The following is a 26,718-nucleotide window of genomic DNA, read 5'->3' on the forward strand; positions in this document are numbered from 1 at the left end:
GCTTGATAAGGAGCCCCCTTTTTCTCTCAACCACTATATGTTCAAATAAACTATTCTTATACCATCCTCATAATGCTTTTGCTGCTCAAATGTGTCACAGCACAAATTGGCACGCTTCCTATTTTTGATATCATCTAATTCCCTGGGTCATTAGTTATATAATCATAATCATTTTTCTGCTGGGCAGATTGGTGTTATCTATCTCATCTCCTTTTCTCATCTCACCTCTTTAGTAGTGTTGGAGCAGAGATGGGAACATCCAAGTCCCTCAGGGCACCATCTGGTACTACCCTGTACAGAGAGGGCTAAATGAATGACATACTGCATGGTACTTCCTACTCATTATTTACTGATTCCTTATGTCGTTGGGGTTTTTAATTCATTCCATTACATATTCTTTAGTTATTTTGTTCTTCTCTTTATCCCATTTCCTTTATCCCCATATCTAAAGGCTCCACAGAGTGGGAAAAAATGAGCCAAGAGTAAGAATGTGATGTGCTGGAGGGTTTAGTGGATCAAGAGTAATATTGTGAACACAAGAACAAAGGAGATCATACAGGATCCACATTTAAACTACATGCAGGAAGCAGCATATAAAATATTCAAAGTCATCACAAAATAACAGGGAAAGAACATAAACGTATGTACATAAATATAGCATGAGGCAGCTGCCCATGAATAAATGGTTATATTACACAGCCTATTAACATTAAGAGATGAATCTTTTATATGTAAATAACACCAAGTCTAAAAGCTATTGTGTCCTTTCCAAAAGGAATTAAAATCCAGTCTGTACTGATGCAGAAACAATTACCAAATGCCTCTGGAGTTTCCATTAGTGCTTGTGCACCAGCCTTTGTCTACCTGCACTGCTCTGAGACAGCACTGCCTGTAGATAAAAGCAGCCCAACATTTGTGTTTGTTACTGCTTTATGTTCAGCTCAGTAAAACAGATTGTTATTTTTTATTGTACTATGTAGCACCATAAATGTAGATGGTCTCTTAAAGAGAAATATCCCTCTTGCTAAGTAATTGTCAATTAAATTTGGTATTAATTATTCCTAATAGCCCAATCTCATGCACTGCTTCCAGGGCTGGGCTGCCCCAGGCTGCACCCATGGCCCCAGGGCTGGCAGGGCCAGGGCTGCCCAGGAAGGGCTGGATGCACAAACCTTGTGCCCTGCCCGACATTTTGGGGGCTTTAAACCAATTCTCAACAGCACGCCTGGAGGGCGAGCGCCGCATCTGGCAGAGCCTGCAAATCCCCTCTGAGAGGGAAGACAAATGAAGCCTCAGGTGTTTTCCCCTCTGATGTGGAATCTAGTAAAGCTTGGGGGTTATTTCTAATGGATTAGTTTAGTCTGGCCTCCAGGATGGATGTGCTGGCATTCCTCTGCAGCCTCTTCTATGCCTTGCTGACAATTTCAATGCACAAGTTGGTTTTGCAGCTCTGCCTTAGCAGTTCAGTGCTCACAAATAGCCGGGACCTCATTAGGCAAGAGGCAGTGATGGTTGGAAATGAGAGGACAAAGGCAGTGCCCACCCTGTTCCTGACCCATCCTGCCTGCAGGGAGATGTGACCGGCCACCGTACTGTGTTCGTACTGGCACAGGGCAGCTGTTCTTCTTGAAATGGATGTCTACATTTGTCAAAATTTGCTTTTCCCTGTTACAATTTGCACTTGTCATAGGAAGGAGATGCATCGTGCAGAAACAGGGGGTCAAAGATACTCGCAATCAATCTGTCACCTTCCCTGTGCAATGAAAGAAAATGTTAAATGATGCCACAGATCCATGAAATTCAAGGGAATAATGTCAGCTCCCTAAAAAAGGAGTTGTATTTTCCACAAAACAGCCTCATATCAGAGATATGGCAAAATAGAACATAGGATAAAATTCATAACAAACACATTAAAACAGATCCTTAGTTAGGAGACTGTAACAGACATTCTTGAGATGCCTCACAGCTATTCATTCTTCTTTATATCCATTTGAATGTTTCCCCCTTGGCCTTTTGTTTTCATTTTAGCTTTCTAAGCCTCTGTGCCATTCCAGAAGCCTTTTTTTTCCCCCCTCTCAGCTGTCCTTTCCCGTGCAGCCCTGCTCACTCTGCCTCTGCAAGACCCTTTCTCCTGTGTTGATTACTCGCTTCTTGGCATGTGTGCTGTTTCTAAATTCTGTTTTGCTTCTTAAACCTCTTTTTCTTCCCTGGACTGATTCCCCTCTTTTCATTAAGCTAGACTTTTTTTTATTATTATTATTCCACCCCTAAAAAGAGCATTTTATTCTGGCCAAACTGAGGGGCTTTCCATGTTCTCATTTACAAATGTCACTGCAGCATGGCTGAAATTCTGCTCCAGCCCTGAATGCTGCACTGGCACAGAACAAAAGCCTTGCAGTGCCTCATACACCACTGTGTTGTTTCCCCTCGTTCCTCCTCCCGGCTTGCTTAATAGTAACAGCTTGCAATGACATTTTAGCAAAAGCCATGTTCTTTGCAGCTCCTCCCCCTGCTTACAGCAGAAATTAATAGTAATAGTCCATTTAAGAGAAGCCATGAAAGACTGGCCCTAAGCAAGAGAAAAAGGAAACAGGCAGCCCCACATTCCTCCCTGGCCTTCTTTATTTTAGTCCATCCCACCATCTGAGATTTTTTTTCCCCCCTCATCAAGTATTCAGCTGTAATTTCTAACCCTTCTATTCAGCACATTAGCTTCAGCAGAGTTCAGGGTGCACACGAAGGTGTCTCTGCATAGACCTGAAGGGATCAGAGATAATGTTTGCTTTCCCAGAACTAAAGCGCTAAGTGCACTTCTAGCAGAAGCGGTGTAAGATCATATTCAGCAAAAGGTTATCCAAAGCAACCTGCAATTTAATGTGGGAAGAAAAAAAAAAAAAAAAAAAAAAAAAAAAAAAAAAGCTATGCACCAGCTCTTGAGGCTTTTGTTTTGTTTTTTCTTTCCTAGCAGTCACCTTACCCTGCTGACATTGTCCCATATGTGCCCCTAGACCTCACCCAGAGCTGCTGGGTGCAGCTGAAAGGAGGCAGAAAAAATTACAAGGGTTATTGCTGGTGTTGCCTGTTTTACTTATTTGCATACATAAGCGTATTCTTAGAAGACAAAATTAAGTTAGATATAAATTAATGGGCATCGTGAAGGCTCACTAACAAAGCTCTGTGTTTTCTTTCTTTAGGTCGCCTGTGGAAACCAGTTCACCAGCAGATACCCCATCAGCAGGGGAATAAACTCGAGGGAGGGGGGAAAAAGCCTGCAGGGAGCGGGAGGACAGCACAGCACCACCGCTGTGCCCTGGTTCATCTGAGTCCACTGCACACGGACAAAAGAGCACACAGGCTGCTGCCGGCCACTGGCACCGGCTGTATAGAGATATCAGGAGGCATCAGGAAGTCCTTGACTAATGGGCGAGAACTTCCTAGGCCTGATCCAACAGCGAGCTTAGCCAGTGGAAAGCCTCCTACCGACTGCTGGCATCTAGGTTAGCCCTACAGAAAACAAACAAGATACCCCCACACACACACACACAAATCACCAAGGGAATTACATAACCTTTGGTAGCTTCAAAGTGCTTTTCAGAAGCGGTAGTGCTGTTTTCTGAAGGAAGAGTCTCACTTGGCTCCAGCAATTACTCTGACCTCCCCTTCCAATGAAGGAAGAGAGGTGACAGAAGAGCTGAACACCCAGCTCACGGCCAGCAGGCTGAAGGTCAAGCAGGTAGGATAGCAAAACACCGGGGATGTTAAAGCTAGGCAGCTATATAAAGAGGCAGCATCCCCATATAACAAAGGAGGCATCCTCAGCATCCCCAGCTTCTCAGTGCCTGAGCTGCCAGCACAGCCACCAGCCATAATTAATCTCATTTACTGCTTTACACAAAGCAAAACAAAAACACAAACCATGCAACAAAACAGGTTTGTGTGGATTAGACTGAGAAATGACAGAAATTTACACCAACAAACTAACAGCCAGAAAAAGCAGGGAGTAAAAGCTGTGTAAAAGCTGAAACTTGTGTCCCCCAAAAGCCCAATTTGCACAGATATAGCTGGCAACATCGCATTGCTCATACAGGAACGGTAAGGCTGTGCTTACAATAACTTCTGTTATCCATTTAGCATTTTGATTGCTTCAGTTTACGGAATAGCACAATAATAAACAGTGCTTTAAATGACCATAATTAAATGCCATATGTATGAAGGAGCTGAAGTGATTTATCACCCAAAAGCCACTAAGTGCTTGATCACTTCATCAGATCATTAATCTGTTTTCCAGAAACGTGCTTGCTGCATATACAGTCAATTGTAAACATTTTGAATGACTGGACCTCAGTATATAGCCACGCAATTAGATCAATACTGGGTTAATTCGGTTAATACATTCCGTCAGATATTTAGTGAGGTGTTAAGATAACAATTTTATTTTTTATTAAGGTAAATGAGTAAATCTGTTTGTGAACATATAGATCAGTGACTGACCAACATGAAACAGAGAACGCTTTATATTGACAGCTGCCACGTTGTCCTCAGCTTCTACTACTAAAAATTTTACAGACAAACACAGCCTGTTTCTAATTTCTTCTCTGCTGTAACAAGGTACTTCCTGAATACATTGGGTTGGATTGCTACTTCACAGCATCTCTCTTGCCTTTCTTTTGACAGGAGTTTGTGTTGTGGTGCCTACAGACGTCTCTTCTATATTCAAAGAATTTTTGGTACAAATACAGTACTAAAAATAAACATGTACACTATGGAGAATGTCAAAACAATCCTAAATGTTAAGCACAAGGAAACATCCCCAACAAACAGCAGCCTGTAATCTAAATTAAGAAGCAAAATAAATATGAGTTTTTCATTTCAACAACTTCTGTAAAAGCTGCTTTCTCGTACATTCTCTTGGATCATTTGAGCTTCTTTTCAGCTCCCCTAGCTTCTCTCTCTCAAAGGGAACATGTATTACAGAAAGCTGGGCACACCACAGCCTTTCAATTCTATTGTATGCTTTTAAATTCCATATGTCTGATAGCTGTATAACAACCTGGATAGTGAGAAAACAGTAGAAGTTTGGGGTACCTCATTTATTAGAGAAAACAATCAATAGAGGAATCAAACCAAGGGGCTGAGGACCTTCCATGAAACCAGCTAATTATCTTGTCAATGTTGTGTCTTGTACAAGAAGTAGTCCCTCAGCCCAACATCCTTAATTTACCAACTTTGGCCATGTAACAAGGTTATCCTTATTAGCACCTCTCCAAAAATGCAGTCTGATACATTTTCTCACTTTTTCACTTGGCATTGCAAATGCCTTCTTTAACTCAATGCATTGGCCAGAGTCAGCCTCCAATTTCCCCTCCCAATTTAGCTTTAGCACATCTAGTCTACTCCCAAGCTGTTCCCTCGCCAGCCAGCTTGCCAGGATCTCTTCAAGATGTCCCTCTTCCTGACTGGCAATGATTCACTTTTTTCATGACTTCTGAGCAGCCTCACAGTAAATGGAAGCAGTTCTCTGAACACCTGCCTGGCCAGGGACCCTTTCTTTTTTTATTCATCCTCAGCATATTTGCAGCAGAAAAATACAGCCAAGATGAAATAAAGACCAGATTGAGAAGTTTTGCAGGCAGACCAGAATGACTTTGTTCACCTTCCTAATACTGCTAGTTAGAAAACAGAGGTAGTTCATTACATCTCTGAAGGCTGTCTTCTGATGCCACTCTCTTCTACTTACAACAAAGAAACTGCCCCAGTACAAGCAAACCAATCATCCCAACCTCATTTGAGTGCTTTGTAGCCTATTTAGCTAGTGGAACTGCAATGAACATTTTAAGGAAACAGGAAAAAATTAGTAATAAAAAAAGGGAATGTCATAGCAATATATGGTTATGTAGTTTGCACACAAGTTGTAGTTATATGATATTTATATACTTCTGAAATGCTTAGTTTCATGAAAGCCATTGCTGGTCTTCAATGCCTCCTGAATCCTGCCTTTTGACTCTTGGCAAAGAAGATAAATTAATTACCTGCTTAGTATTCTGGGTTTGCTTTAGTAAAATGAGCAGCCAACTTTGCAGTGGGCCAAAATTCAAACAGAAACTCAATTCATGCAAAAGAGATCAGCCTTACTTTTCAGCCTTAAAACTTGGATACGCACCATACTGTCTCAACAGCATCTGTCAGGGGGATAGCTGAACAATGCAAAGCAAACATCCTCGGCAGCAGCAAAGGAGAGCATGTTTGCCATGATTCACTGCACCATGAAGTGCATTGAAACCTGTCTTACAACATCTAAAAAGGTCTTTTTTATTAAAGCACCCGGCTTCCTATGTTCTTCCTGAAATAGGTTGTAAATGCCATGTGCCAAAGACCAGTTTGCTGGCACTTGTGGAATGGCCGGTATGGAAACAGAATGGCTTTGTGATAGGGCAGGAAAATCCATGTAGAAAACTTAAGGGGATACTTACATTATTAACTGGATCCAGGGAGTGTTCCTTATCGGAAACAACACTCTACCTTATCCTAAATTCAAACTTAAAAAAAAAATAAATGTAGGTAACATATGTATTGATAATTTATTTTGTGAAGACATTTCTCCGTCCCTCCTACAAGATGTGACAGAAAGAATCTTTGTGATATTTTACAGTTCTAATTTCACATTGCTTCCAGAAAACAACTGAGGGGCAGTTTGAGGCTCTGATAGCCATGAAGAGCTTGGGGACTGGCTGGAAGTCACAAAACCTTAGCGAGTTCATAACAAGTGCCAAGGGGAAACCAGATGCAAAGCTTGCCTGAAACTTCAGGACTGTCTCCTTGCTCAGACAACTGAGGAAAAGAAAAAAATAAATAAATAAATAAATGAAGCCAAAGCTTTGCACTAATCCCAAGTGAATATAATGGCACTTAATGGCCACATTGCCTTTGGGATTTCACACTGACACCAGTATTGTTTTGAAACAAAACACTTGTCATGATACTTGCACAGAAACAATGTCACTTAGCTCGTGTTAACCATAGCCTCGTGTTCTGAAAGACATCTCCAGCTCATTACCAGCAAGTATCTCACCAGCACGCGACAGCATGAGAAGACCTACCTATTCCAGTGGTGTGGCACGAGGAAGTGTCATTGGGAAAACACATCCTTCATCTTCCAGTTTGCTTTCTTGCCTAGCCACAGTTATGATACAGTAAGGCAAAGAAATAATAAAAACTAAAAAAAGCCCCAGAAATTTTGTATCAGCACAACCATTTTATGCCTTCCTCATATCAAGACGTGAGCAAACAACATATTTGTACAGAGATAACTTCTTATTGTACAAATAAAGAACGGCTCTAGACTTCCAGACATAGACCTTTTCTTCTTTACAGAGGACAACTGTAACACCAACTGTTTATCCACGAGAACAATCAAATAATTGCTCTGCTCTGAAAGTAGAGATTAAAGTAAGAGAGACAGAAATCAGCAACATGTACAGATAAAAGGGGGAGTAGTCAGAAAATACAGATTAGTCACTGTGGATAGTTTTTCCACACCTTCCAAGCATATTAGGAAACCAAAAAAGGCAGGCCTAAAATACATATTAAGGTAGTTACTGAAATACATAACCAGAATTTGTGAACTCATATTGTTTCTCATAAATGCTTGTTCTGATCCTTGTTTCAAAAGGTGAAAATATTGAGGGGTAGAAAGAAATAGTACAATATGGAAAAAAATAATAGAAAAGCTGATTTGGAATCTCAAACAATTCATTTATGTTGTACTTGGAAATCACTTTTAATGGAAATAAAATGTAAAATACAAAGAACCTTACTTGTAGCATTTAATTACCCATCTTAATTAACTTGAATAATGAAATAATCCTGTTCCTATTTAAATAGACCACTTTGCATACTGAAATATGTAGCACAATTAAAAAGAAAGGCTGGATGACTCTTGGAGATGAAAGAAATAATCCTGAAACCTGCTTCTATATAGGCTAAGGCAGCAATTCAAAAGTATTGATTAGATTTGATTTCTATGCAGTGAAATTACTATGAATTCCCACATCCTGCCAGGATGCAGAAAAATGAGAAGCAATTGTCTTCTTCATTTGTCTGATCTTTATTAGATGTTATTCTGTGGCAGTTTATTGCTGTTATCACTCCAGTCATGCTGGAATTTGTTGCTGTGGCAATGCAAAACACGATACAATGAGAGGATTATAGTAATTGCAAACATTCAGATGAGTAATGGTGGATAATCCAAAAGAAACAGCCAAAGTCCCCAAACCTGTCTACCTGGAGTCAAATTGCTAAAGCCTAAGTACAGGTACCAAAGCCACGTGATTATGAAAGGCATTAAGCACTTACAGATTGCATTTAAACCCTTGCATTAAGGCAGCAATATAACGCTCTGTGTAGCTGCCAGCACATGGAGAAGGGAAGCCTACCTTTTGGGGCAGAGACAGGCTGGAAGGGACTCTCTCCACCGGCTCCCACGGCCACATCCTAAGCAGTCAAATTGCATCATTAGGCACCCAGACAATACCTCATGTAACAAGTGTTGTGATCAAAGCTGCTGGGAACTCAACCTATAATTATGTCAATAAGAGTCAGAAGCGAGCATACATTGTTCCCTGGGTGAGATACACAGGAAAGCTCAAGAAAACTTCATAAATGTATTATGGCATTAATCTTCTACAGCCTACATAGTAGAAGCAGACACAAGATGCCTCAATAAGTTTTCTGATAAGGTCTTTTCCCAAATCAAATTGTAAAGTCTTTATTGATTATTAGCTGCAGCAGGCTGGAGAATCAGCTTTTGACAAAGTATAACTGGAGAGAGTTGAGGATCTGATGTGCTGCATCATGTCATAAAAGAGAGAGGTATCCTTCTTGAGATTTCTGGAGCAGGGCTAAAATGTAAAAATCTGTATTTTAAGGAATTTATATGCTGAATTCTTAAAGCCTTCTGATATTGATGGACACAAATGAGTGTGAGTCTGGGGACAAACCTTCAGATTAATTCTTACTTCCTCCTTACTTTCCCAAATCCAAGCTCTTCGTGGGTCCTTTCTCAGGAAGACCACAATTGTCTGAATTAATCTCCCCCATCTATCAAAGAATATTTCTCCAGTGCTTCTCATTATTAAAAAGCTGTACAACTCTCATAGAACAAACTACAACAAAACCTCATTCAAAGCCTGTTGTGCTATGTTCCACCTGGCAATACAAATGTTTGACTTCTATTTCTCATTACATTATTATCATAGCAAAACTCAGTTACAGAATTATTAATTAAAAAAAAAAAAAAAAGATATTTCTTCTTGGCAGCTCACTACCAGATTTCATCTTTGTGTTTTCATCAGCTCTGTCTTTTTCTGCATGTTTGATGTTCTGCAATACAATACACACAAAACCAGGAAAGAATGGCCTTACTTTCAGATATATAGAACAAAAATGACTAAGGACTGATTTTTTTTTCCCCTCCAAGAATTTGCCTGACCTTTTGCTCTCTTCCAGAACAATGAGACATCGTCAACCAGCATAAAGCAATCTCTCATGAATAAACTCATCATGATACTAGCAATTACTGGCTGCAGCCACAATGATTTCTAATCCAAATGGGAAACATCAGCATACGAACACTTGTCAAGCAATTTTTTTTAGTTCTTGATCTTAAACTTCCAAAATCTTCTGTGCGTTTCTCCATTTCTGATGCTACAGCTGTACAGAACACCACCTTCCAAAGCTGTTCTGTGTTGTTTTTTTTTTTTTTCTTTTTAGGGTGGTATGAGATGAAGCAGCTGCATCTTGACAAAAGTTTGAAGCCTCAAACAATCCTGGAGCTCTTTACTCAAGGGGAGATAGCATACTTTGCAGCCTTAAGGGACATAAAATAAAGGTTGGACCAGATGATCTTTCAAGGTCTCTTCCAGCCTGGGTTGCTCAATGTTTCTATTAAAATATTTTATGCTATGATTCAATGTAAATGAACTTCCAACTCCCCATTCTTTCTGGAAAAAGATAGATAAAAGAAAACTACAACTTTCTCGATACTGTTCATTTGAAAAGAAAAGGAGCAGCGTAAAAAGTAAAATAGCAATGCTAATTTCTGAGGCCAGGGATTGTACATGTTTTGATCACTTTCTGAAGATGATCAAATATATTTTGATAATACATTCAACTGAAAAATGCAGTTTGTGTCAACACGGATTCTAATGTTTTTTCCACAAAAACCCTTTTTTGTGGCTGCCAAATGATGAACTTTTAATAAGAGAAAAAAGTGTCCACATACGTACAGATACTGTTTTTATGCATTCAACTTTGCTTTAAGGTGTTGTGGTTCAACCAGCCAGCCATACACATCCCACTCAGACGTGGATTTAGAGACTCCCTGCACCTGGCTTTTGGTCTCTGCCACAGGATTGAGCAGCTGGAACAATTTCACAACCCTATGCCCATGAAGCATTTTGTGTTTTCTGATGATAGCAGAGATGGAAGAATCACTTGGATCACACCAAATTGCTGAGGCTTTCCCTTCCCAAGAAGGATGAGGTTTGAATGCTGGGACAGTCCTCTCACACCAGAAAAGCCTGTGGTGAAAACAGAGAGGCTTAATTCAAACAATAGAGCTCACTACTGGGCTTACAGCATATGGGAACAGAGATAAGAGAAGTGCCCAAGCAGTTCAGTCTCCAATTCTTCACAAGAAAATAGATGTGGCCTTATGAAAAACACAGATGTGGACTCGCACTGGTGTCTTGCTCCAAAACGACTGCTCAGCTACCAATCTGTTGTACATCTCCCAAGAGAGACTGTGAGAGCTGGTGGCATCCAGCAACAAAGTCCCCCACTCCACTTCAAGCAGGCATCAGAAAAGGTTGCTGCAAGCTTTGAGCAACTTCAGCCATACAATGAGAAGTGGACAAAGCACATCTTTGGTGCGGTCATTCTGGGTTCAAGGGGAAAATGAGCATGACATATAGTTGATGTTTGCTGGTTAATTTTGCACTTGGTGCCCAGAGTAATGTATTACATAAAAGCAGCCAAATACAAATCTCTCAATCTGACGATGAAGAGCTGGATCATGAGCTCTGGTTCCTGAGCTGTCCTCCCTGCTGCACAGCTCTGCGCCGAAACCTTGCTGCCCTTCTGCCAGCTTCCTCTTCTCCCCTTACCTTTCCTCAACACATCCTTTACACTAAAAGCTGACAACAAACCCATTTTCTGCTCAGAGAACATTCTCCCAGAGTTGCTATAGCTCTTCTTAGCTGTAAGCATCTGTGGAAGAAGTTATGATGCAAGGATGGCTTGAAAGCATCCCGCCTCTCGTCAGACATAAACAAATACCTGTTCCTTCGGATTACACCACTTCAGGGAGTGGAGGAAGCTGCATTACAGCACTATTTAAACACAACTGTTATTTTACATTTCTATTGAGAATTATTTATCAGCAATAAATCCTGTTGCTATGTCTGAGAAATCTTTGTATTTAATACATGTGCTGTCTTTTAAGAAAGATTTAAGGGCTCTGAAATGGGTGGCAAAATAACAAAATGCAATTACTGAGTGCCCTCTAGTGATGATAGGAGAGAAAAGCTCTGCCTGTGTTTCAGGTGGAGGTCCTGAAGGACAGTGCCACACGCGCTTGTGGTGAGGAAGTTCACATTTTTTAATTGATCTTTTCTGTGTGCATTTCATTCTTGCATTTACAGAGAAATGCAATTTATAGCATTTTGATCAAGCTCAATAGAACAGTCCCAGCAGCACAAGTCAAGAGCAAGATACAGCTTTCTTCTACACTAGACTAGGAAAAAAATAAAAATCAGATGTTACAGTCTACATTTATCCACTGTTGTTTTACTTGCTGAGCCAGACAAACATACTGAATCCTTCCTATTACTACTGTATATTCTGTACAGCAGTATCTCATAATACAGTGGCATCTAGCAGTCCCATTGCACTAGACAGTAAAAAATAAAATCCCCAAAGAACCTATATGTTAATTTGAAACAAAAAGGAAGGTAGGTAAATGGAAAAAAAAAAAAAAAAAAAAAAAAAAAAGATAGAGACTTGAAATATGAGCATGTTTTCTGAAATAATAAAATACTAGATGTCAGTGAAGAAGTGGGGAGGTGGGGATACCTGGTCTGAACTAACTGCTCCCATTTGGTGAGTTCTCAAGGACAGCTGTGGCTACAGACATTCCTTTTTTACCTAACAACCCTGTATTCCTCATTCTTCTGCTGAGGAATTGTCCTCTCACACACACACCATGACCAACTTTTTTTTTGGGGGGGGAGCAGCTTTTTTTGGCAGCCTTGTATTTCTGTACTAGCTCAGGTTTTAAGGCAAGAATAAGGCTTGGGTTCACTGGAGTGGAGATGGAGAGTTCCCCCCAACCCACCCCATTCCCTTTATTCTGCTTCCTTCAGGTCGTTTCTTGTGCACAATGCCCATGGTTTTACCCAGGCTTTTCATCAGGCCCAGTAATGCAGGCTTTCAGCCAAGTTTGACAGTACATTTGACAGACCAGAAATCATTGGATTTTAAGACAGTTTATGAATCTGTGAACTGCATTAAAAAACAAACAATTCACAGAGCACATGTCTTAAGGTATGAATAATTCAGATATCTTGCACTGTTTCAGACATATTTTTTTCTCCTCTGAAGTTCCAGCCCATTTGTGTTAGCATTACAAAATACACCACTTGTGAAAGAGATATAAAACATCTGGCTCACAAGGCCAGTATAATTCATAAGTGGTTGATAACAATTTGTTAATTAACCTCTGTGATATTCTGTTAGCTTCCCTGTTGGTTCTTAGAGGTGGGGGAGAATGCTTTCTTCCGATGACGGAGCATCATGTGAGCATCATATTCTATAATTATGGCTGCTGCATGTGACTGATTTCAGTACCATTGACTTCAAGACTATAACTACCAGGTTTCTTTATGGATGAGTCAGTCATCTAACTGTATGATTTAATTTGATTTATCACCATGTTATAACATTTGCAAATCAAGCGCTGTAGGACAGACATTTTCTGGTTATACACTCATGTATCGGAGTTATTTCTAGAGCACGTCTTTTTAAAGTCCTTGTAATGGCACTATTCCACACACATGTAGAGAACCTACAGGAGCAGGCAGTGAAGTTGCCAAAAAGAGTAAAAATATAGCGCAGTTACCAATTTGTCAAAATTCAGTTTTAAATCAACAATAATTTACATATTTTCTTGAATCCACAAACTTCAATACTATAGTAATGATGCAGGAAAAATACACTTGTCTCCAAAATTGTTATTTCATTTAATTCACCATGTAAAGGACTTACTACAATGTCAAACAATTTGCTACCCTGGGCATAGAGGGAAAGGTCTGCAGGATTTGCAGGGCATGCCTGCCTTCTAATTCTCAACAAAGAGGAAGACAAGACTTAATTACCAGTCCCAGAGAGTCTCAGCCTCAGACTGAGGAACACGCATCGCAAACATTCCTTCTGGCTGGGAAGATACTTGACTGTCATCCCACCCACCCAGCCCAAGACGTTTTTAACCGTCTCTGCAATACCAACACTGCACATGTCTGAGTCAGCACAAAGTGACAGGCTTGAAAAATAGCTGGCAAAAACTGATGGCAGGTCTAAAACATTTTACTAGAGGAATAGCTTTTGTAAGTTTAAAGAGCTTGCTTTCCTTATGAAAAGGAAACGCTTGAATGACATGCACGCAATTTCTAAGCATACATTTACAGTCTCTTGCATTTTGTCACTAACCTTTTTATGTATGATATAGCTGTAATGATCTGCACAAAGTGTACTAAGTGTGTATTTGCTTCCCAATGAGGCTTATTTTCCTTTCACCACAATGGTGGGGTGGGGTGGGGTGGGGGAAATCTCTGTTAACAGAGAGTGTTTCTTAGTGGAAAAGGCATAGAAAATGTGTCACTCTGAATAAGCCTTTTCACCCCTTCTAAGCGAGAGTACAATTTGGATAACAACTTGTGTATTGAAGAGTAATTTACAGATTTTCTTTGGAGTTTTTCTTTACACAAAGTGGAGCTGTTTAAGTGTCAGAAAGGTCTCACATTTATTATCCTGAGTACACGTTTAGGTTAATTGCATGTACACTTCATACCACTTCTGCACTATCATTGGTCACTGCTTAATTCAGCATGAGTTTCACTCTCAACCAACTATTTACTGTATTAAATTGAAGAGCAAGAAAGATTTGAATTCTCTATTTTCCTGGCATCATACTGTTTTGCTATCTCTAGTTTGGCCAAAACTTTTCAAAATACCAACAGAATTTTGACCATGATAAAGAGTTACACCATTGCACGGAAGGTTAATAAAAAATGACAGTGTTACTCAAAAAAAAAAAAAAAAAGTGATACTCATTTTCTGAAGAGATGCTGGCTTCGATTTGTTATACTCACACAGGTAAAGCTCCCAGTGAATGCTACACCAGCTAGCTAAGTATTACAAAGTAATCACCCTGCCAAATATGAGCTGCAGCTAAATAATTCACTAAGCACAAGTGCTGATTGGAAATTCAGTGAGATAAAAACTCATGAAAGATACGATGAGCTGGCAAAATGATTTTTGAGAACTGCAGCACACTTGAAATCACCTGTATTTTGCAAGCTTTTGTCAGGTATGCCATCAATAACATGCAACTATATGATTAAGGGGACTGCTTTCGTAATCAAAGCAATCTCAATCAGTGAAAATACTCAATGCGTTTTGCAGAGCTAATTGTAATTTCAGGTGTGGGCAGGCAAAAGTAGAACAGGTCTTTAAGAAAAAAGAACCAGGGATGGGCTACAGACGAGATTTGCTACTCAGTATGTCATTTAAAAACCATTAAAGCTAATGTACTTTGTATTTCAGTCTTAACATGACATACATACAGGAGAACAACCAAGAGTTTGTGGATGTGTTTGTAACCTACAGAAAAAAAAATATTTTGAAGACAAATTTTTTAAGTTCTATAAAAAGAAGGTTAGTTTCTACATCACAATTTTTCATCATCTCTATTATACACAAAGTAATCTTTCATCAAGTGCATTTGCTTATTAAATAAATAAGGAAAAATGAGCATCATTAAAATTTCCACTAATGAGAATTTTTTTCTTCCATGAAATGTTAAGCAAAATATATTATAGTTACTGGAATAAAATATAATTTTTGTGGGTTTATTCAGCCAATCTCCACAGTCTATCAATGAGTGAAACTTGAGTTTTGTGCTCAAATGAGAATAAATAAATAGTAATTTAAAAAGTTAAAAAGCTTCCACACGTGCAATTTCATAGAAGTACATGCATGAAATTTGTGTGTGCACAGGTGTCTTTAAAGGTAATTTTAAGATTTCTAAAATATGTATTCAAAATACAATGGCATGTGAAAGTGTTCTAGATATTCTCGGAAGCAATAAATAATCACCCAGGAAGAACCTTACGAAGAAATAAATACCTTTAGTGTTTCAGGCTCCTATTAAACCTGAGTTATTCTCTGGTGCAACTTCCACGCTCAGAAGATGTAAGGGAAAAAGAAAAAAAAATAAAAGAATTTCTGCTCATTCAGTTCATGCTAGCCCACTCTAATGCCAGAGGCTCAGCCCAGGAGCTCTGGCACATCGCTGCTGCCCTGTGGGAATGCAGCAGCAATGGAGACTCCAAGGCAGGTGCTCAGCTCAGCTCTCCAAGGATGTGCCAGTGGAAGCACTGGAAGCTTTTTACCTGCAGGAGCTATGACAGGACAAGCCGTGACCTTTACATGGTCTTCAACTTGATTGTTGAAGGTGTCTAAAAATCAATGCCTTCTCGCTTGCATGAATACTTTAATAGCATACATCTCTCCGGAGGGGGGCAAAATAAAATAAAATAAATAATAAAAAAGAGAAATGGTAGATGTAACTGCAGAATGGTTTATACATTTCATAGTGACTTTTGTTTTTCATTTTTTTGCATGTTTGTTTTTTCCTCGTTTTCAGGGTAGCAGTCACTCCATAGCTCTCATTTGGCTGCATCAAGCCCAGCACAAGGCCACAGAAGAGAACAGCAAACTAACCTCCCATGGTGAGCCTCTGAGATCAAATCAAGTGTACTTCAGTGGCAGGATACTTTACTCATGACTGCTCCTTCAAACTGATTAAATAAATAATTAAAGTAAGCATTAAATGTTACTAGTTGTTTTAAAATAAAAATTTCAGGCCACCTTACCCAATTAATAAAATCATTGGTTTGTTTCCACTTCCCTGATTCTTTCCTCCATTTTCTGTTCTTAGCTTGAGTCACAGAAGCTGTGCTCAGCTTTTTCATTATGTTCTCATCTTGGCAGGAATCTCGATGACCACTGTGATCAACAGGACTCTTGGTACAGCATACTCTGAAAACAATTCTGCTCTTGTAGACCCCCAAAGGCTGCAGAAGAACAGGAAAATCTGTTTGGGTGGAAACATGGGGAAAGTAGGCTGAAGCATGAGGAGAGCAATTCCTATTCCCCATACCACAGAATTCAAGCAGAGAATTATGCATTCAAGTGGTATTGAGATCCTGCCTTTGAGATGATGGTACATTCTTTCCAATTACTGTGATTAGAGAGAATCAGAGAGAAATTACCCTGTACAAGGCTGTTATGTGTAAAAGTAAAAAAATAACAAGATAGTAACAAATTATAAAACTTAAGCTACCCTGATGTTCAGCCCATCATTATTATATTCCTTACTACATATCCAAAGGCAGATTTGAAATAATTACTGCGTGCACACATTTTACCGAGTGGATTACATTCATATATAGTTACAAAAAATAAAACATAATGGCTCTGTGACAGTCAGAAAGTTAAACCTGGGAACAATGCACTGAATATTTTAATAAGAAGCAATAATCAAACCTGACTTTATTCCATTTGAAATATTTAATTCCTATAAATTTAACAGGAAGAGAGTAAAGCAGTAATTCCAGAATGAATAATGTCTTAATAAGTCACTGCTCAATACCATATTGGAACACATGTTTTCCACAGGTGCTACTTGTAGCTCAGTAAATTACTACGAACACTTAAAGATATCAAAGATCTAATCTATCTGAATGTAGCCAGTCTGGAAAAGAATAGCATAATTCTTCATATATCTCCTCTAATGAGTCCAGACAACAAGAGCTGAATGAATAAGCCAGATATTAGTTCTGTACTGCACTTTCAAAAATTAAAAAGTAAATGTTTCAAACACAATTGACCAAAATTACCTTTCCTTCAAGAAAACTGCACCAAATGAAGACATTTAACCTATCTTTGAAGCTACAAACCACCATCTAATCTTACATAAATCACATTGGATATACCTGTTTTATATTCCACACCTCAAGAGCATCACTACAAAATGCATTAATATTTTGAGCTCATTGGTTGAGAGTTAGGCCACATAAAATTTACACAGCTTCACTTGAGCACTAGTAAACTGGAAAGAAAAAAAATGCAAAAGCCTTTCTGTGCTTATATTAATGCAAAGTGGAATTTAACAGCCCCAACACAACAGTGAACCTTATGGGCAGAAGCCTGAAAGAAATTCTCCAACCACACAGTGAGACTGGCAACAACTTCTGTTCCTGACAGCCTGGCTAGAGGGAATTGCCATGGTTCAGCAGAGGTTTTCCAAAGAGACCTTTATTTGTATGCCTGATTTTAAACAGATAATATCTCAAAGTATGCACACTGAATAAATATTTGATGGTGTGTTAATCATGGTGACACTGACTACAGTTTCCAACTAGACTTCTTAAGAAATACCTTCTTTGGGAAAAAATAAAATAAAAAAAGATTATCATTTGTAAACCTATAAATTACAGATTTGCAGTTGCTCCATCACATCTAAGGATGAAATGCAGCATTATCATCACAAGCAAGCAGTCCCCAATGAGACACCACTATATCAAAAATTCTCCATTAATACATCACAAGTAATTTTAGAGTTTGCCACCTAAAGCATTTTAACAAATATCAGCATCTGACAGATGACAGACATTGTTTATCCTCTCACTGTGCTCAGAAGATACAGTAACGGGTGGAAGCATAAGCCACAATGTAAGAAAAAAAATCACCTGAATCCAGTTTTTGTTTGGAAATGTTTTAATGCATTCTATTACTTCCTATGTACTACAGGCACAATTATTATCTTTGTTTGTAACATCCCAAAACACATCTGAGAAAATTGACTTCTCTTCTTCACCTAGCATTTTCATTACCATTTTGCTCTTTTTCACATTAGTGAGCACTATTTTTCCAAGGCTCATTTTGTGGCAGAAGATGATGCTTGGAAGATACTTTTTATAGACTCCTGCTATAGTTTGAAATTCACAAAATCATTATATTCTGATTACCTGAAACACACACAGACTTTAATAATGTAACGATTACGTGGGTCAAAAATACAAGGAGAATGAATTGCTTCATCAAATTTTAAATGATTAAGGACAAGTGATTTTGATTAGCTAGCTCTGCTACCTTCATCATAATAACATTGGGAAATACTACTAACAAAATCCAACCCCAGCATCAAGTTTATTAACCCTTTTACTTTCTAGATGCACTGAGATTAGCATAGAATCTATACTGCAAATAGGGGCTTACAATTCCTTCATAAGCATTTATTTCGGGGTCTTCTTCTGGGGAACCCATCATAGCTCAACTAAGAATAAATAGCAGCACAATAGAGAAGTTATTCATAAGGTATTTAAACATCCATAACTTTCTGGCCTGGAAGGATAGGTACATTGTTATGAATGCTTTCACAAACCATTTATACATCCACGTATAATGCTGAATATGTGACCAGGAAACTATGTTATCCTTCTTGCATTTAGCAGCAGAGGTAGGTCTGAAGAACATACGATGAAGATCAAGGTTAAAAAATTAAAAAGGTTAAAAATTAAATTCACTTGGCTTATATTAAACATATATAATTACTTGCTAATTACAGAAGTGGCTTCTGAGAAAAAAGATAAGGTACTTAAAAAACCTTGTTCTGGACAGCACATGGTTATCACCCAATTATAAAAGCTCTATTGCTCTCAAGATCTTCAAAATATCTCTACATAAAAGACATCCACCTCTCATTAAAGTTTTTTGCTCTATTATAAAAGCATTTTCTATGCTTTAGCAGAGATGTCTTCATTTTTACACTGAGACGTAACAAGCACATTTTAAAGATTTTGTGCTATTCTGAAAGTCAATCTAGTTTTCACTATTCAAATTCACTAGAGAATGAACAAAGCAAGGGGTCATGAATTTAACATAATGCAAAATTCAGTACAGTTACACTTTCAGACATTTTTCATCTAAAAAAAGATCATTAACACACAAACTATCAAGGAAAATTCAAAACAAGTTGGAAACTACCTTTCCATACCATAAAAAAAAAAAAAAAAAAAAAAAAAAAAAAAAAAAAAAGACAAATAGCAAGGTTCAAATCTAATCAGCAAGTTGTGACAACAGCCAGAGGAAGGCAAGGTGACAAAATCTTAGTCCTGGGAAAGATGATATTCTAGTAACATCACTCATGCAGCACAATCGTGACATAATCAAACTTATACTCTTAAATGCTCTACAGTAAACAGGTCAAGAGACTATTGCTCATCACACAGACACACAAGAAGAGGTTTATACCTCCCAACCTCCAGCCACAATGCTCTACAGGAAACAAGGCTTGCTCTCTTTCCCCTGGGGGGAAAAAAAAAAAAAAAGAGTGAGAGTCTCCCAAAGGCAATTGAAAATACGAATCTAAAACAGGTGCTCTGAGTTTCCCCTAGAGAAACTCTTCTCTGTCCACCACTTACAACCCTTTCCCCAACCTCACCCCTTTATAATTACCAATATGAGCTTTACACATGACTCTAAGCAGTTAGGAGTGCCTGTTGTACTGGCATTTCAAGGTGTAACAGACTTGTGGAGATGTAACTGTCAAACCAGTTTAACAGCCAGATGAAAGCAATAGGGATTGAAAGATAAAGTAGCAGAGAATAGATCTATCGATGTCTTATGGGATGGATCAAGGCAAAAGAAAGGGCATCAAGATGCCAGGCTCCAATCTGGTTAGAATAAAACTCATTTCTAGACAGTAGAAATTCATCGCTAGACACTGAGATTAACCAACAGACAAGTACGAATATAATACAGACTTCCCAAACCCTGAACAACAGGAATCCATTGCAGGAGGTATTGATCCTGCTTTACCACAGCAGCAAAGGGAGCTGGCTGAGATCCACACCACCACGGCTTTACATCCTTTTCTGGATGCTCTAAAGCAGCGCACAACAGTGGGCTCTGCTGCTCTCCTCTGGCTGCAATACCAGAGTTCTTCTCAAATGGTCATCACATTATAGAACATGGGCTTTAAGGACATCTCAGGGACTTTTTTTTTCAATAAATTGTGTCTTTTTTTTTTTTTTTTTAATAACCAATTCTCTTGGTAAAAGTTTCCTAAAAATTATCAATTATCTCAGTATCGGGGGAATATGTTTATCCTATCTTTACATACTCCTTTGGACTGTAGGCAGTTCAAAACAGTCAGTTCTATATATAGGTACCAATACTATAGGAAGTGAGATGTTTGCTTCCAAGTTACATAAACGTGAGCCATAAAAAAAAAAAAAAAAAAGCTTTGACAGCTTTACTACAAAGAAAAATTTACATTACACAGTCATGGAACCATGCAATGCCCAATGTCTATTAAGAGAACACATCAAAAATATAGATATAAAACATACACCTTACTTTTGTCTCAGTACGTTGCATGATTTTTATCTCCTGTCCATAAATAATGGAAGCATCAGCACATTTGTCTGTGCACAATAACAAATCCCATCCTCTTGGTAATTGTAAACACACTGAAGCTTGTTATTGACCTTGTATAAAATACTGACACAGGAAAAATGGAAAAAAAAAAAAGAGAGAGAGAGAAACAAAGTTTTTTTCTCCTCCAACCATTACATCCAAAGCCTAACCTGAACTAAAACACAGCTGAATTTATAATCTGTGAAGTGGAAGGAATGAACAGTAATAAAAAATGAGCTGAAAAATAAAGTGTGGAGCAAATATAAAATCTAAATTTAATCTAGTAAGGTGTATCCATCCACATAATGACAATTTACATGCATATTTTACTTGATTTAATCAGTCTTAGTTTTAAATCTTAAAATACTGGTCACTAATGAAAGAGAATTTATTATCAATCTGTACAAATAACACTGCTGATTTTCATAAATAATCCATTTATATACCTTTGGACATTTGAATGGCTAAATTCATTAGGCACTCAGCTCTCACCGACTGCTTGCCTACCTCCTTTATGTCCCTTTGAAATTCCTTATGTTAATGCAACACTGCCAGTACAAAATAAATTATTAATCTGATTTAGTAAGCACATTTTCTGAAATGTTCTTCAACTTGAATGAATGTTTGAAAATATATTTTTCTATAACAATAATACAGCCATAATATTTTGACATAAAGTATCCTTTCCCACGTTATCAGTTCTCAAGGACCATAAAGGATTGCACTTATGTACTCTATTCAAAATGCTTTGAATGAAACAATTCTTCCAACATACCTCTTAGAGGTAACAAAGTGCTATATCAGCTCCAAGGATGCATCAGTTTAAAAGGACCACAAAACTTTGTGTACAGAAATATTGTGTTTGATGGGCCATAAGGGATAAATTGAGGGGTCTGAACCACCATAGATCATAACAGGAGACATACAGCTTCCACTGGCAGTTGATGCATGTAAGGCACAGTTTAGTGTCTATTACAACCCTATTTTTCCATGCTAATAATATTCTAGAGAAATTTTAGATGCCTGGTGTTACAGCAAAGGCAAATCTATTTATGAAAGATCTGTATCAAAACCCATTCATCCACTGAAGATCCTGTCCCAATGAGGCTGGTAGTATGAGTTATAATTGAATATACTATTCACCCGTCCACATGCTCCTATTTTCCAACTCAAAGGCATACAGTTTTGGAAACTAGATAATTGGGCTTCAAAAGGGACAATTCTTATCCAATTCATAAAATAAATTTCTATAAAAATTAAAGTCCTGTTTACAAAGCCACATTACAGAAATGTTATTAGGAAATAGGTACCTCATAGTGCAATGTAAAACCAGACCAACCCCAAACAAAAACAGAGGAGTTAGCCTGCAAAATTGCTCATGCAAAATGTTTTTGTTTGTTTGTTTGTTTGTTTTTCTCATGCAAATTATTTTTAAAGATATGATACCTCATGTACTTGCAGTACAACTGCTTCTGTCAGGAAGAGTGTCTTATTTGTTGAAATAGCATCCATGAAATGTGGAGAACAAACATTCTGGTCTCAACATTGGATTAGGTGAGGAAGCACAAACACTTGAATGGGAGAAGTTTTAGTTCTGCTGGATGATCCCTCTCTCTCTTTCTATCCTCAACATACTAATGCCATTGACATCATTCCATATTACAGTGTGATCGATCACATGCAAAATGTTCAAATATTACTGTAAAAGTCTTGTTTTCCAGCCTTCCCCACCAAAAAAAAAAAAAAAAAAAAAAAAGTATTCATCATATGTTCATCATATTATCTTTAATGTTTTTTATATAGGTTGTTAAGACTTAGAAAATGTACTTGTATGTTCAGCATCTTGTATAATTCTTATTAAGTGATGATCACTGAGTTATTAATACTTTTCCTGTAACTGAGATAGAATTTCCTTTTCATTAGACAAAGTAGTTTGCCATATAAAATTAGTGAAATAACAACCAATTTCCTATTATAATAACGCAATTTCAAAGTAGCTGTCTTCAGATAATTTGGGGTCAATTTGACAAACAGTAAATACTGCCCAGTTCAAACCATCCAGATTTGCCTGCTGGCACACACTGTACAACTCAGTGGATTGGGTAAATTGGCACCATGGTTCCTTTCACCTCATTCTAGTTTCTCCTCTTCACTCCTCTTCAAGAATAAGAATATCTGGCTTGAGATCTCCTTTCACATTTATATTATTATTATTATTTAACAATTATTGCATGTATTTTATGTTCCCCCATATTTCACTGTGAAGGGGATAAATCCTTATTTCCCTGTCACTAGAGGTCTTCGAGGGGGATTAAACGAACACATGCATGTTTCTTCTAATCACTGCTTGAGACACTCGTGTATTGTTTTTGAGTGATCGCTAACAAGCACCGTGAGCCCAACTGATGAATTTTTAATGTGGCAGGTAGACCAGCCAGCAGTGCAGTGACAAGTCCTTGTGAGGCAAGAAGGTGGGTGCAGCCCCCAGGCTGCAGGCTGCAAGGTTGAAGTTGAAGCAAGCAGAGGAGAAATAATAAACATCTACGACATGTTTTAATCAGCATGTTCCAAAGGTCCTTGCATTACATTTGTATAATAGCCACTTCCCCTTACAGATGGATATTCGTCAAGCTCTGCACCACATTTCTAACTCCCAGAAACAGCAAAAGCCAATAGCAGTATATTATAGCTGAAAAAATTAAACCTTATAGATTTGTTTTCATATACAGGTTTGCACTGAATTAGATGTGCCAATTGAAATACTCATATATTTAAGAACCAGTCAACTACTTTAATTTAATTTTACATTAACAGTCTAGCTTTAACAAAGTGTAAAGCATACTTCATATTTAAATGCAGGTTGGTTGACCCATGAGTCTTCATGGAAACCAGGAAAAATGAGACATTGCAGGTTTGGCAGCTCTAGCTACTACTAGAAAATATTCTAGGGTTTTAATATGTTTTTTATGCCTTAAGAATCAAGTTTGGACTGTGGAGTTCATATTTTCTCCAAAATATACTCCTCACCTTGAAATTATTCCCCATCTGGGATATCATCACAGAAAGTAAGTATCACAAATGGGGATCAGGCTTTCAAGTAGAAAATTGAAGCACATAATAAGACAAAAGAAAAGCTGTATTTCTTCACACATCATGAAACTGATAACATATAAGAAGAGAATAAATTTTGCAAAGATATTCACAGATGTGTTTTTAACTGTATTTTTTTTGAAATTTTCTAGGACATACCACCTGCTATTTAGATAACCAGTTCAAAAGAAATAGTCTAGCTTTATTTTTATGCATCCATAAAGTTCCTTCCACTAAATGTTCAGTGAGGTATCAGACAGTTAACTGTGAAAAACAGAACCATAAAACTAAAAAGTAAACATGGGAAGAATATACAAGCTTTTTAAAGAGATACATTAAAATGAAATTCTGCAACTATTTTAGCCAGTCTAATAAATGTATTTATTTCTGTGTGGTACAGAATATAAAGAACAACCAAGATACAGAAAATCTATGGATATTAAAAATATGCAGTGAGTTCAATCTCCAGTACTATTTGGGGAATGTTGATAACTAAAAACTGAACAGCCTATTAGATTTTAAAAGGGTTGTTTTAATTGGTAAAATGTTTAACAAATTAAACATTTATAAATTCAGCCTTGTGTGGTTTTCTGTGTGTGTGCTCATCACTACAAATCCAGACCTACAGGAAATATTTTTTAATGGGTGACTCATTGTTGGTTGGAGTCAAATCAGGTTGAATCAGGTTAAGAAAAAAAAGTAAACATGAACTGGTAATATCAAGTAAGACTTCTGTTATTAATCAGGAAAACGAAAAAAAAATGTGTGTGTGTCTGGAGGGGGTCAAGAGAATACTTGTAATAGAAAAAATAATTCATTTTCTCTTACTTTCATTTTTGTATCTTCAGTTCCAAAGTTCCAGTGCTAAGGAAAAAAATAAATAAAATAAAAAATCCCCTAATGCATTTCCTCCAGAAGCTCAGAAGCTTTAGAAGTGTCACGAAGGGTCCCGATGGGGAGCCAGGAGACTGTCACACTGCCCGGGCCTGTGCAGCAGACCGAATCATGCAAAAGCTGGTTAAAGTTGTTTGCATGAGCTGCAGAATTCAGAGCAGCGGTCGTGAACTACCACAGCAGTGAGACGAAATCCTCTGCGTGTGCACAGTAAATCCTTTTTGACAGGTTGCTGTGCATGTCTTGTACATCGGCATCAGCCATGCACTGGCAGCAAACTGCTGGAGTCTCCTCTCTGGTGGGGATAAGGCGGACAGAGGCGAAGGCAGGTTGTGGAGACTGGCATGGGGTTCGGACACTTCTGGCTCATCACAGTCTTGCATTACATTGCACAGCAATCTGACTTATGCAGAGCAGCCTGTTTCCTCACAGACGGCCAAGAAAGAGGCTCATAATCTTGGAAAAGCCTCAGACCTCTACAGGATTATGGAAAAATGAAGCAAGCGTAAAAATATGAAACCACCGCTTTCATCCATACACGAGGCATGGACACTATGATCTATGTGCAGTGCAAATATGTATTCTGCTGCTAACAGAATATGCAAAGTCTGAACGAGTCACTGGTTTTTAAAATACATTAATACAATTCTGAAAATCAAGCCCACAGTTTGGATATTAAGGATGCATGACTATTTGCTGTCCTCGTGAAAGAAATCACTTGATATCAACTGTGAAATTCATGAGCAACTACCTACTTCTATTTTGTTTAATTTTGGGATATTTGTGATAATAACAGGAGGAATGGTAATCATGTGAGCTGCACTATACAGGGTACAAAAAAAAAAAAAGGCAAATTTATCACACCAAAATGTAAAAGCTAAGAAAGTTAGTCATAATTTTTTTATGCTCACTGGCATAACTTTCCAACAACTATAAGATTGGCCTTTTCTTATATTTCTTATAAAAATGATAAAACCCAGTGCTAAAAAAAAAAAAAAAAAAAAAAAAAAAAAAAAAAAAAAAGATTAATTTCAGATAGGCAGCCTGAAACACGGATGTTCAACAGAGCCTCTGAACTATTTTCTCCTATCTGAAGCACTCAGGGCTCAAGCATGGTGTAAGCAATTACAACGCAAGGTGGAACATATGAGCAACACCAAAATTTCTTCCAGAGAAATAGCTTATCATCCTTTCCTGCGGGCCCAGGTCTTCCTTGCTCTGAAAATTTAGTGAGGATCAAACAGATCTGGCAGTTCTCAGTTTAAGCTGCCTGGATGCTACCAGATACTCAGACTGAGGTTGATGAGCCCATAAAAATGGATTTAGGCTTTAGTACTGGATCTAAATCATCAAAGCACAATGATAGAAATGCTGATCTTTGTATTCAATCCTCTGCCAAAAAGTTTAACTTTTTAAAGGCAGTCTTCACATTGGATCAAGCATTCAGAGTGGAACTGTGGCCAGCTCATTTTCATACATTCTTATGGGTATAAGGGCTGTGTCTTGCGTTAGCCTGAAAGGAACACAACTGTACACATGTGCCTGATCCAGCTCAAACCTGCATTTTTTCGTCATCCAGAGAAGTGAATATCCAGAACTGACCGTAAAGCAGCAATCCATAGGACTGTGGCTGGTACTCTTCAAGGTGCAATGCTGTCCCGAGGATTTCAGTGATGGGAGCTGGCATGTTTACAGAGACAAAGTAAAACCTAGAGATGCTATCTAGAAGAATTTACAAGGATGCCAGGGAAAGGTAAATAATGTTTCTTGTTCAATTTGTGCCTTAAAAGCCCTTGATCTATCTGTTCATTTTGGCACTCGCGATGAAGGGGAGAGTTCACAGCATCACTAACCATGCAGCAATGCACACGTGGGGAAGAGGTGAATGGCATCACTGAGCCAACCTGGTGGCACACT

The 26,718-nt window shown here is 38.1% G+C and overlaps 1 long non-coding RNA gene across 3 annotated transcripts in view; it reads right to left on the minus strand.

Annotated features, from left to right (window-relative positions):
- LOC110354237 (uncharacterized) overlaps positions 1–19,727 on the minus strand; it is a 46,907-nt gene extending 27,180 nt beyond the window's left edge. For all 3 annotated transcript variants that reach the window (XR_002405908.4, XR_002405909.4, XR_011812590.1), the window contains exon 1: positions 19,651–19,727. This is a non-coding gene — a long non-coding RNA (uncharacterized lncRNA). The remainder of the gene's footprint in view (positions 1–19,650) is intronic.
- Positions 19,728–26,718: the final 6,991 nt, after the last annotated feature.

The sequence above is a fragment of the Anas platyrhynchos genome, chromosome 13, assembly GCF_047663525.1.
Source record: "Anas platyrhynchos isolate ZD024472 breed Pekin duck chromosome 13, IASCAAS_PekinDuck_T2T, whole genome shotgun sequence".
In the NCBI taxonomy this organism is placed as follows: Eukaryota; Metazoa; Chordata; class Aves; order Anseriformes; family Anatidae; genus Anas; species Anas platyrhynchos.